This window comes from Ovis canadensis, chromosome 6 (assembly GCF_042477335.2).
Source record: "Ovis canadensis isolate MfBH-ARS-UI-01 breed Bighorn chromosome 6, ARS-UI_OviCan_v2, whole genome shotgun sequence".
In the NCBI taxonomy this organism is placed as follows: Eukaryota; Metazoa; Chordata; class Mammalia; order Artiodactyla; family Bovidae; genus Ovis; species Ovis canadensis.
The window spans coordinates 129,413,879-129,427,333 of record NC_091250.1 but is presented as its reverse complement, the minus strand read 5'-3'; the positions used below and the strand labels follow the sequence as shown (position 1 = coordinate 129,427,333).

Here is a 13,455-nt window from a genome sequence, read left to right as displayed (position 1 = left end):
AACATCACTGAGTCAGGCCCCCAGGAGGAGGCACCCTCAGGAGACAAACCCTGGTGTGACTACCCAGACTCAGATCAATTGAGTTCAGTCGCTCAGTAGTGTCTTTTTGCGACCCCATGAATCGCAGCACGCCAGGCCTCCCTGTCCATCACCATCTCCCGGAGTTCACTCAGATTCATATCCATCGAGTCAGTGATGCCATCCAGCCATCTCATCCTCTGTTGTCCCCTTCTTCTCCTGCCCCCAATCCCTCCCAGCATCAGAGTCTTTTCCAATGAGTCGACTCTTCGCATGAGGTGGCCAAAGTACTGGAGTTTCAGCTTTAGCATCATTCCTTCCAAAGAAATCCCAGGGCTGATCTCCTTCAGAATGGACTGGTTGGATCCTCTTGCAGTCCAAGGGACTCTCAAGAGTCTTCTCCAACACCACAGTTCAAAAGCATCAATTCTTCGGTGCTCAGCCTTCTTCACAGTCCAACTCTTACGTCAATACATGACCACAGGAAAAACCATAGCCTTGACTAGACGGACCTTAGTCGGCAAAGTAATGTCTCTGCTTTTGAATATGCTATCTAGGTTGGTCATAACTTTCCTTCCAAGGAGTAAGCTTCTTTTAATTTCATGGCTGAAGTCACCATCTGCAGTGATTTTGGAGCCCAAAGAAATAAAGTCTGACACTGTTTCCACTGTTTCCCCATCTATTTCCCATGAAGTGATGGGACCCGATGCCATGATCTTCATTTTCTGAATGTTGAGCTTTAAGCCAACTTTTTCACTTTTCTCTTTCACTTTCATCAACAGGCTAAGGGTGGTGTCATCTGCATATCTGAGGTTATTGATATTTCTTCTGGCAATCTTGATTCCAGCTTGTGTTTCTTCCAGTCCAGCATTTTTCATGATGTGCTCTGCATGTAAGTTAAATGAGCAGGGTGACAATATACAGCCTTGACGTACTCCTTTTCCTATTTGGAACCAGTCTGTTGTTCCATGTCCAGTTCTAACTGTTGCTTCCTGACCTGCATATAGGTTTCTCAAGAGGCAGGTCAGGTGGTCTGGAATTCCCATCTCTTTCACAATTTTCCACAGTTTATTGTGATCCACACAGTCAAAGGCGCTGGCATAGTCAATAAAGCAGAAATAGATGTTTTTCTAGAACTCTCTTGCTTTTTCCATGATCCAGCAGATGTTGTCAATTTGATCTCTGGTTCCTCTGCCTTTTCTAAAACCAGCTTGAACATCAGGAAATTCACGGTTCACATGTTGCTGAAGCCTGGCTTGGAGAATTTTGAGCATGACTTTACTAGCATGTGAAATGAGTGCAATTGTGTGGTAGTTTGAGCATTCTTTGGCATTGCCTTTCTTTGGGATTGGAATGAAAACGGGCCTTTTCCAGTCCTGTGGCCACTGCTGAGTTTTCCAAATTTGCTGGAATATTGAGTGCAGCACTTTCACAGCATCATCTTTCAGGGTTTGAAATAGCTCAACTGGAATTCCATCACCTCCACTAGCTTTGTTCGTAGTGATGCTTTCTAAAGCCCGCTTGACTTCACATTCCAGGATGTCTGGCTCTAGATGAGTGACCACACCATCGTGATTATCTGGGTCATGAAGATCTTTTTTGTATAGTTCTGTGTATTCTTGCCATCTCTTCTTAATATCTTCGGCTTCTGTTAGGTCCATACCATTTCTGTCCTTTATGGAGCCCATCATTGCATGAAATGTTCCCTTGGTATCTCTAATTTTCTTGAAGAGATCTCTAGTCTTTCCCATTCTGTTCTTTTCCTCTATTTGTTTGCATTGATCACTGAAGAAGGCTTTCTTATCTCTTCTTGCTATTCTTTGGAACTCTGCATTCAGATGCTTATATTTTTCCTTTTCTGCTTTGCTTTTCACTTCTCTTCTTTTCACAGCTATTTATAAGTCCTCCCAATACAGCCATTTTGCGTTTTTTGCATTTCTTTTCCATGGGGATGGTCTTGATCCCTGTCTCCTGTACAATGTCACGAACCTCATTCCATAGTTCATCACTCTGTCTATCAGATCTAGGCCCTTAAATCTATTTCTCACTTCCACTGTATAATCATAAGGGATTTGATTTAGGTCATACCTGAATGGTATAGCATTTTCCCCAACTTTCTTCAATTTAAGTCTGATTTCGGCAATACAGTCAGCTCCTGGTCTTGTTTTTGCTGACTATATAGAGCTTCACCATCTTTGGCTGCAAAGAATATAATCAATCTGATTTCAGTGTTGACCATCTGGTGATGTCCATGTGTAGAGTCTTCTCTTGTGTTGTTGGAAGAGGGTGTTTGCTATGACCAGTGCATTTTCTTGGCAAAACTCTATTAGTCTTTGCCCTGCTTCATTCTACATTCTAAGGCCAAATTTGCCTGTATACTCCAGGTGTTTCTTGACTTCCTACTTTTGCATTCCAGTCCCTTATAATGAAAAGGACATCTTTTTTGGGTGTTAGTTCTAAAAGGTCTTGTAGGTCTTCATAAAATCGTTCTACTTCAGTTTCTTCAGCATTACTGGTTGGGGCATAGACTTGGATAACTGTGATATTGAATGGTTTGCCTTGGAAACGAACAGAGATCATTTTGTCGTTTTTAAGATTGCATCCAAGTACTGCATTTTGGACTCTTTTGTTGACCATGATGGCTATTCCATTTCTTCTGAGGGATTCCTGCCTGCAGTAGTAGATATAATGGTCATCTGAGTTAAATTCACCCATTCTAGTCCATTTTAGTTCACTGATTCCTAGAATGTTCACTCTTGCCATCTCTTGTTTGACCACTTCCAATTTGCCTTGATTCATAGACCTGACATTCCAGCTTCCTATACAATATGGCTCTTTACAGCATCAGACCTTGCTTCTATCACTGGTCACATCCACAACTGGGTATTGTTTTTGCTTTGGCTCCATCCCTTCATTCTTTCTGGAGTTATTTCTCCACTGATCTCCAGTAGCATATTGGGTACCTACTGACCTGGGGAGTTCCCCTTTCAGTATCCTATCATTTTGCCTTTTCATACTATTCATGGGGTTCTCAAGGCAAGAATACTGAAGTGGTTTGCCATTCCCTTCTCCAGTGGACCACATTCTGTCAGACCTCTCCACCATGATCTGCCTGTCTTGGGTGGCCCCACAGGGCATGGCTTAGTTTCACTGAGTTAGACAAGGCTGTGGTCCTAGTGTGATTAGATTGACTAGTTTTCTGTGAGTATGGTTTCAGTGTGTCTGCCCTCTGATGCCCTCTTGCAACACCTACCATCTTACTTGGGTTTCTCTTACCTTGGGCGTGGGGTATCTCTTCACAGGTGCTCCAGTAAAGTGCAGCCACTGCTCCAGACTCAGATGGCACCTGGCAAACACCGCATCAGGGTGGTCTCAAAAAGGAACTGGGGGTCCCTCACCCTCCCTCACGGTGGTCTTCTGAATTTACCATCATGTAGCACACATGTATTTTGTTTATCATTTTTTCTTGTAGTACATCTTCTTACACAACACAGAAGTTAAATGCTTAATAAGAAAGTGAACAGATTGTTGCACAGACTCCCTAGTGGGTTATCAGAGTCACACAGTCCAGGGGCGAGTCTGCATGCCTCCTCTGGGCTTCTTGGGCCCCTGGGCTCTGGGCCTCAGTCTCCTCACCTGTAAATGGGGAGGAGAGAGTCTTTGCCCACAGGGATGCTGAGAGGCTGGGATGGGACTGTGTGCACACAGGTGCCTGGCACTTAGCATACCTGATGGGTGTCAGTGTCCCAGACCCCTGTCCTCTCAAGCTTGCACGACCCTTAGGAGCAGATGTAAAGGCAGAGGGCAGATAGAAGCAGCACAGGGAGCCTGCCCTCCATGCCTTCCCCTTCCCCAGGTCAGGAAAGCTCCTGCAGAACAACCCCTGCTCTCAGGGCAGCTGCCTGTCCTTCCTTCCCAGGAAGAGTGTTCACCCACCTCCCCTCTCAGCCTGGAGGCTGGTTTGATGCTCATTCGGGGAAAGGGGATGTGGAACATAACTGACATCATCCCAGGGCCATGCAGGGCTCCCGGGAGCATCACGGAGAGACAGGCACTCGATGTTGGAGTGGCTCAACGTGACTGTCACCTGCTGGGAGTGCTGATCCACCTCAGCCCTGGGTGGTCAGCTCCCCGCCTGCCACCCCGCCCCCCCCAGCTTCAGTTCCTCATCTGTAAAATGGGACTGCCCCTCCTCTCGCACGGACTTGCACTACAATGAATGTGGGGGATGCTGGGCCCTGGGCCCTGGTGCGGCCACCCTGCTGTTGTTGGATTCTCTGCTCAGATTTGGGGTCCGGGTGCTCACCCTCCCTGTGCTCTGTCCTGCAGTCTGTGCTGCGGGGACTGGGCTCCGTGGTGTCTGTGGAGGAGCGCTCACTAACAGGGACCTGGGATGTGAGCGAGATGTATCGCTGGACCTGGAGCACGGGGGACCCTCACCGCCACAGAGGTTTGGACGCCCTGGTCCTGACCCTGCCCCGGGTCCCCAGCCTGACCCCCAGCCAGACCCCAGCTCTGCCCCTAAGGCCTGTGTGACCTGGAGCTGACCATCCTCCTTCTCTGGGTCTCAGTCTTCCTGAATCAACCAAAGAAGATCATAGACTCTAAGTTCCAGTTCAGTTTCCATCTGCCAGGGCTCCACACAGAGTGTATGTGTCTATGTGTGTGTGGCTGTGTGAATGTTTGTGCACATGTGCGTTCAAGACCACACATGCCACCCATGTCTAGATAAACCCAAGATTTGCATGTGTACCCCGAGGGATTGTGATACCCTCCATGGTGTGCATTACACTGCACACCCGACATTTACTCCTGTGAATCCCAGGCTACTTCTTGCCTCCCAGCATTTACCATTGCGCCCCCCTCCACCTGGTTTGCCTTTGATCTTCATCTGGACCAGCTCCTAGTCAGGCTCCCTCAGGTTCATGTCTGAGCCAGGTGCCTCCTCTGCTCCTCCTTCCTTGTCAATTGGCTCTGACCTGTTTATCTCTTCTTTATCTACTGCACCACAGCATAGTCTGGGTATGTAGGTAGACACTGCAGTTCAGTTCAGTCACTCAGTCATGTCTGACTCTTTGCAAACCCACTGACTACAGCACACCAGGCTTCCCTGTCCATCACCAACTTCCAGAGCTGACTCAAATTCGTCCATCAAGTCAGTGATGCCATCGAGCCATCTCATCCTCTGTTGTCCCCTTCTCCTCCCACCTTCAATCTTTCCCAGCATCAGGGTCTTTTCCAAGGAGTCAGTTCTTCACATAAGGTGGCCAAAATATTGGAGTTTCAGCTTCAGCATCAGTCCTTCCAATGAATATTCAGGACTGATTTCTTTAGGATTGACTGGCTTGATTTCCTTGCTGTCCAAGGGACTCTCAAGAGTCTTCTCCAACACCAGAGTTCAAAATCATCAATTCTTTAGCACTCAGCTTTCTTCACAGTCCAACTCTCACATCCATACATGACTACTGGAAAAACCAAAGCTTTGACTAGACAGAACTTTGTTGGCAAAGTAATGTCTCTGCTCTTTAATGTGCTGTCTAGGTTGGTCATAACTTTTCTTCTAAAGAGCAAGTGTTTTTTAATTTCATGGTTGCAGTCACCATCTGCAGTGATTTTCGTAGACACCTAGCCAGTGTATTATAGACTGATGGAATTAAGGGTATTTAGTTGGAAAAAAGGATGTAAGGAAGGAAGGAAAGTATGGATGCAGGAAGATACATGGTTGGATAATGGATGGATGAAAGATGAATGGAAGGAAGGAAGGAACATGGATGATGTATGCATGGGTGGATAGATTAGAGGATGGATGGAAAGAAGTTGGATGGTTGATGGAAGACTGAAGTTTGGATGGAGTGACAATAGATGGATGGAGAAATTGGATTCAGGGATGGATGGATGGACAGATGGATGGCAGCAGGTATGGATGAATGGATGAAATGCTTCCATCCCAAGCATGAAGCCTAAACCCAGGGTGTGTCTAAGGAGAGCCCATTGAGATCAAGGGCAGGGCCCCCTCATGGCCTCAGTGAGAAGGCTCTTAGGCACATATATGGTGCTGCAACCCATGGAAATATGAGGCCAAGTGGGGCAAGGACCCCTGTACATGTCTTCAAAGTGCTGTGCCCTCAGGGGAAGCCAGAAATGAAAGAGGCCCCCCAGAAGTGGAGTCCTGTCAAGAGGGGGCAGCTGAAGGCCGTGACCACAGTGGGAGCCACAGACGCAGCAGGAGCTGTGTTGTCAGGGGGATGAGGAAGGGGGGGACCTGACGAAGCAGGAGGTCCAGGGGCCAGGCTGGACTGACCCTCTCTGCTCCCAGGCAACTCCAGTCGGCCCTCGCCACCGCCAGGAGGCCCCGAGGTCACCATCTACCCGAAGGAGATCCGGACGTTCTTCATTCACTTTCAAGAGCACTGAGCCCTTGGCAGATTCTTGGACCGAAAACACAGGAAAGCAGCCTAGAGGGATGAGGGGAAAGCTGCCAATCTGGTGGGCTAAGGGCAGGAAATGGATGGAGGGGGGGTGTCCTGACTTCTTAAATAAAATTGCATTAAGGACCTATGTCTTCCCCTGCCCACTGGAGCCAGCCCTCTCTCCTCTCCTGTCACAGAGGGTAGCTTCACACACGCTCACACTCCTGCTTCACTTGCAAGAGTCAAAGCCAGAAAGTTCTCCCAAAGACAGAAGGAATAATCCCCAGTGACACCAAAAGGCCTGCAACCTTGCCAGATCTCAGCAAGTCCACTACTGCATGCTGGGCACCCACCTCACGGTGGCAACACCCTTGCAAGGGCCCGGCTCTGCCTACTGTACAGTGAAGGGAGCTTCTGTGCCGGCTTGGTGTGTGGATCAAGCTGGGAGTCCAACCCCAGACTCTTCCCCTGCCCAGGCACACCTGTCCAGCAAGAAGGCCCTGAAACTCAGGCCACCAAAAGATGAAAGAAAACCACACCATGTGAAATGGAGGACATTTAGTATGGGAATTATTAATGATAAGAAAAGTGCGACTTCCTCTCCTAGGAGTGTGCCCAAAGGATTAAAGCATTCAACCACCAGGAGCTATTTCATGCATATTCACAGCAGCATTATTCTCAATGACCAAATGTGTCTCATCGACACAACTCAAGTGCCCATTCAAGATACCTAGATACTGGAAAACTTTCCTTGTACACAGTGGACTATTACACCACCATTCAATTCAGTTCAGTTGCTCAGTCCTGTCCAACCCTTTGCGACCCCATGGACTGCAGCACACCAAGCCTCCCTGTCTATCACCAACTCCTGGAGCTTACTCAAACTCATGTCCATCAAGTCGATGATGCCATCCAACTGTCTCATCCTCTGTCATCCCCTTCTCCTGCCTTCAATCTTTTCCAGCATCAGGGTCTTTTCAAACGAGTCAGTTCTTCACATCAGGTGGCCAAAGTATTGGAGTTTCAGCTTCAGCATCAGTCCTTCCAATGGCTATTCAGGACTGATCTCCTTTAGGATGGACTGGTTGGATTTCCTTGCAGTCTAAGGGACTCTCAAGAGTCTTCTCCAACACCAGAGTTCAAAAGCATCAATTCTTCGGTGCTCAGCTTTCTTCACAGTCCAACTCTCACATCTATACATGACTACTGGAAAAACCAAAGCTTTGACTAGACAGACCTTTGTTGGCATAGTAATATCTCTGCTTTTTAATATGCTGTCTAAGTTGGTTATAACGTTACACCACCTTAAGAAGAACAAAGAATCTCCTAACGTGGTACTTAGTGAAGAAAGGCAGACATGAAAGAGGTATACTGTGGAATCATGTTTAGAAGAATGTCCAGAATTGGTAAATTTTCTGGTACATTAGAAGCCATCTATGATACCATACCACACTGTATCAGGATCTCACACACCGCACTGTGTAAGGTAGCCACTATATGGAATTTCATATTGGTGCTTCACTGGCTTTTCTTTAATGCCAGGGTTTCTACACAATATGTGTTTGATGATGATAAAACATATGATAACAAAATTCAATATCTGGAATTGTGTGCAAGTTATACCTAACCTAGAGAGAGATCAATCAGTCAACAGATATTCATATAATGGTTTCCTGTGGTTACTATAACAGAGAGCCATAAACTGGGTGTGTTAAGCCATAGAAAAGACCAGATCAAAGGGTCAGCAGGGCAGTTGCCTTCTGAGTCTGTGTGGGATAATGTGTCCCACACCTCTGTCCCAGCTTCTGGAGATGAATGGGCCATCTTTGCCCTTCATTGTGTTGTAGAAGCATCACTTGTTCTGTGCCTTCATCTTCCCAAGGCCTGTGTCCAAATTTCCACTCCTTGTAAGGACACCAGTCAAATTGAATTAGGGACTCACTCTCAAGACCTTGATTAAAGAATTAAATCTGCAAAGACTTTATTTTCAAACATGGTCACTAGGCATTGAAATTTTAATATCCAAATTTGGGACAGGACGCAATTTAACCCATCACAATACAGACATTCAGGGACAAATTTGAGGTGTACAATAACTTACTTCATAGTTTATTTAGTGTTTATCAGGCAACTGCTTGTGCAAGAACTTGGAAAGAGCAGAGAGAAACTCACAAAATGCCCTCCTTTGTGGAGCACAGACATCAAGGGCAGGAAGGATATTTCATGACGTGCATTGTTTAGTCAAAACTATGGTTTTTCCAGTAGTCATGTATGGATGTGGGAGTTGGAATATAAAGGAGGCTGAGCCCTGAAAAATGGATGCTTTTGAACTGCAGTGTTGGAGAAGACTCTTGAGAGTCCCTTGGACTGCAAGGAGATTAAACCAGTCAATTCAAAAAGAAATCAATCTTGAATATCCATTGGAAGGACTGATGCTGAAGCTGAAGCTCCAATACTTTGGCTACCTGATGCAAAGAGCTAACTCACTGATAAAGACCCTGATGCAGGGGAAGATTGAGGGCAAAGGGGGAAGGGGATGACAGAGGATAAGATGGTCGGATGACATCACTAACTTGATGGGCATGAGTTTGGGCAAACTCAGGGAGATGGTGAAGGACAGAGAAGCCTGGGGTGCTACAGTCGATAGGGTCACAAGAGTTAGACATGACTTAGCAACTGAACAACACCACCAACACCAGAAAAAAACTACTGACTACCAGGAAGTAGATCACAGACTGTAACCCTGATAACCAATGTCATAAAGTAATATTATGATTAACAGTTTGATTGTTCATGGACTGGGTTGAGGTGCTGTGATCCTGCCAGGCACCTTGGTGAACAGGAAGAGAAAGCATCTTCTCTGGTGGAAGCATCTGCAGGGATCAGGCCACAAGAGGTCAGTTGAGGATGGGATAGATGTGAGCAGTTCTCCCGTGGGTGAGGTTCAACCTGAACAGCTATCTGCAGGAGTCTTGGGAAGGAGCCCTGGAAGTCTCACAAGAAGTGCAATCCTGCTGTGGGAAAATGGTGACCTTGACATTGCATAGGTGGTGACTGAATCCTTTCTCCATGGCTGGTGAATAATGTGGCCTGAGCAATTCACTTATTTCTCTGAACTTAAAACTGCCAATTAAAAGGAAACACAAACCCTAATTGATACAATGGACCAGTTAGACCTAATTGATATTTATAGGACATTTCACCCAAACACAATGAAATTTACCTTTTTCTCAAGTGTACATGGACCCTTCTCCAGGATAGATCACATCCTGGGCCACAAATCTAGCTTTGATAAATAAATTAAAAAAAATGAAATCATTCCAAGCATCTTTTCTGATCACAATGCAGTAAGATTAGACATCAATTAGAGGGGGGTGGGGTGGGGTGGGAAACACAACTATTAAAAATTCCAACATACGGAGGCTGAACAATACGCTGTTGAATAACCAAAAGTCACAGAAGAAATAAAAAAAGAAATCAAAATATGCATATAAACGAATGAAAATGAAAAGACAACAACTCAAAACCTATGGGACACCATAAAATCAGTGCTAAGAGGAAGGTTCATAGCACTACAGGCTTCAGTTCAGTTCAGTTCAGTTCAGTCGCTCAGTCGTGTCCGACTCTTTGTGACCCCATGAATCGCAGCATGCCAGGCCTCCCTGTTCATCACCATCTCCTGGAGTTCACTCAGACTCGGAAAAAATCAAATAAATAACCTAACTCTACCCCTAAAGCAACTAGAAAAGGAAGAAATAAAGAAGCCCAGGGTTAGTAGAAGGAAAGAAATCTTAAAAATTAGGGCAGAAATAAATGAAAAAGAAAAGATACCATAGCAAAAATCAACAAAGCTAAAAGTTCTTTGAGAAGATAAATAAAATTGACAAACCATTAGCCAGACTCATCAAGAAACAAAGGGAGAAGAAACAAATCAACAAAATTAGAAATGAAAATGGAGAGATCACAACAGACAACATAGAAATACAAAGGATCATAAGAGACTATCAGCAACTATATGCCAATAAAATGGACAACTTGTAAGAATGGACAAATTCTTAGAAAAGTACAACTTTACAAAACTGAACCAGGAAGAAATAAAAAATCTTAACAGACACATTACAAGCATGGAAATTGAAACTGTAATCGGAAATCTTCCAGCAAACAAAAGCCCAGGTCCAGACGGCTTCACAGCTGAATTCTACCAAAAATTTAGAGAAGAGCTAAACCTATCATACTCAAACTCTTCCAGAAAATTGCAGAGGAAGGTAAACTTCCAAACTCATTCTATGAGGCCACCATCATCCTAATACCAAAACCAGACAACGATGCCACACACAAAAAAAGAAAACTGCAGGCCAATATCACTGATGAATATAGATGCAAAAATCCTTAACAAAATTCTAGTAAACAGAATCCAGCAACATATTAAGAAGATCATACATCATGACCAAGTGGGCTTTACCCCAGGGATGCAAGGATTCTTCAATATCCACAAATCAATCAACGTAATACACCACATTAACAAATTGAAAGATAAAAACCATATGATTATCTCAAAGCTGCTTCTGCTAAGTCGCTTCAGTCTTGTCTGACTCTTGCGACCCCAGAGATGGCAGCCCACCAGGCTCCCCCATCCCTGGGATTCTCCAGGGAAGAACACTGGAGTGGGTTGCCATTTCCTTCACCAATGCATGAAAGTGAAAAGTGAAAGTGAAGTCACTCAGTTGTGTCCGACCCTCACCGACCCCATGGACTACAGCCTTCCAGGCTCCTCCGTCCATGGGATTTTCCAGGCAAGAGTACTGGAGTGGGTTGCCATAGATGCAGAGAAAGCCTTTGACAATATTCAACATCCGTTTATGATAAACCGCTCCACCACCCCCCCCCCCCCGAAAGCAGGAATAGAAGGAACATACATCAACATAATAAAAGCTGTATGTGACAAACCCACAGCAAACATTATCCTTGATGGTGAAAAACTGAAAGCATTTCCCTTAAAGTTGGAAACAAGACAAGGGTGCCCACTCTCATCACTACTATTCAACATAGTTTTGGAAGTTTTGGCCACAGCAATTAGAGCAGAAAAAGGAATAAAAGGAATCCAGATTTGAAAAGAAGAAGTAAAACTCTCACTGTTTGCAGAGGACATGATTCTCTACATAGAAAACCATAAAGACTCCACCAGAAAATTGCTAGAGCCAATCAATGAATATAGTAAAGTTGCAGGATATAAAATTAACACACAGAAATCCCTTGCATTCCTATACACTAACAATGAGAAAACAGAAAGAGAAATTAAGGAAACAATTCCATTCACCATTGCAATGAAAAGAATAAAGTACTTAGGAATCAGTTCAGTTCAGTTCAGTCGCTCAGTTGTGTCCGACTCTTTGTGACCTCATGAATTGCAGCACTCCAGGCCTCCATGTCCATCACCATCTCCTTGAGTTCATTCAAACTCATGTCCATCGAGTCAGTGATGCCATCCAGCCATCTCATCCTCTGTCGTCCCCTTCTCCTCCAGCCCACAATCTCTCCCAGCATCAGAGTCTTTTCCAGTGAGTCAACTCTTCCCATGAGGTGGCCAAAGTACTGGAGTTTCAGCTTTAGCATCATTCCTTCCAAAGAATACCCAGGGCTGATCTCCTTTATTTTATTTTTTTTCTTTTATTAAATTTTAATTTTTACTTTATTTTACTTTACAATACTGTATTGGTTTTGCCATACATTGACATGAATCCACCATGGGTGTATATGCGTTCCCAAACATGAACCCCCCTCCCACCTCCCTACCCATAACATCTCTCTGGGTCATCCCCATGTACCAGCCCCAAGCATGCTGTATCCTGCATTGGACATAGACTGGCGATTCGATTCTTACATAATAGTATACATGTTTCAATGTCATTCTCCCAAATCATCCCACCCTCTCCCTCTCCCTCTGAGTCCAAAAGTCCGCTATACACATCTGTGTCTTTTTTGCTGTCTTGCATACAGGGTCGTCATTGCCATCTTTCTAAATTCCATATATATGTGTTAGTATACTGTATTGGTGTTTTTCTTTCTGGCTTACTTCACTCTGTATAATCGGCTCCAGTTTCATCCATCTCATCAGAACTGATTCAAATGTATTCTTTTTAATGGCTGAGTAATACTCCATTGTGTATATGTACCACGGCTTTCTTATCCACTCTGCTGATGGACATCTAGGTTGTTTCCATGTCCTGGCTATTATAAACAGTGCTGCAATGAACATTGGGTACACGTGTCTCTTTCAATTCTGGTTTCCTTGGTGTGTATGCCCAGCAGTGGGATTGCTGGGTCATAAGGTAGTTCTATTTGCAATTTTTAAAGGAATCTCCACACTGTTCTCCATAGTGGCTGTACTAGTTTGCATTCCCATCAACAGCGTAGGAGGGTTCCCTTTTCTCCACACCCTCTCGAGCATTTATTGCTTGCAGATTTTTGGATCGCAGACATTCTGACTGGTGTGAAGTGGTACCTCATTGTGGTTTTGATTTGCATTTCTCTAATAATGAGTGATGTTGAGCATCTTTTCATGTGTTTGTTAGCCATCCGTATGTCTTCTTCGGAGAAATGTCTATTTAGTTCTTTGGCTCATTTTTTGATTGGGTCATTTATTTTTCTGGAATTGAGCTGCATAAGTTGCTTGTATATTTTTGAGATTAGTTGTTTGTCAGTTGCTTCATTTGCTATTATTTTCTCCCATTCAGAAGGCTGTCTTTTCACCTGATCTCCTTTAGAATGTTCTCCTTGTAGTCCAAGGGACTCTCAAGAGTCTTCTCCAACACCACAGTTCAAAAGCGTCAGTTCTTCAGTGCTCAGCTTTCTTTGAAGTCCAACTCTCACATCCATACATGACCACTGGAAAGACCATAGCCTTGACTAGATGGACCTTAGTCAGCAAAGTAATGTCTCTGCTTTTGAATATACTATCTAAGTTGGTCATAAGTTTTCTTCCAAGGAGTAAGCGTCTTTTAATTTCATGGCTGCAGTCACCATCTGC

The 13,455-nt window shown here is 44.7% G+C and overlaps 1 pseudogene; it reads left to right on the top strand.

Annotated features, from left to right (window-relative positions):
- Positions 1–6,523, top strand: part of LOC138442943 (epididymis-specific alpha-mannosidase-like) — a 43,889-nt pseudogene extending 37,366 nt beyond the window's left edge.
- The last annotated feature ends 6,932 nt before the right edge of the window (positions 6,524–13,455 follow it).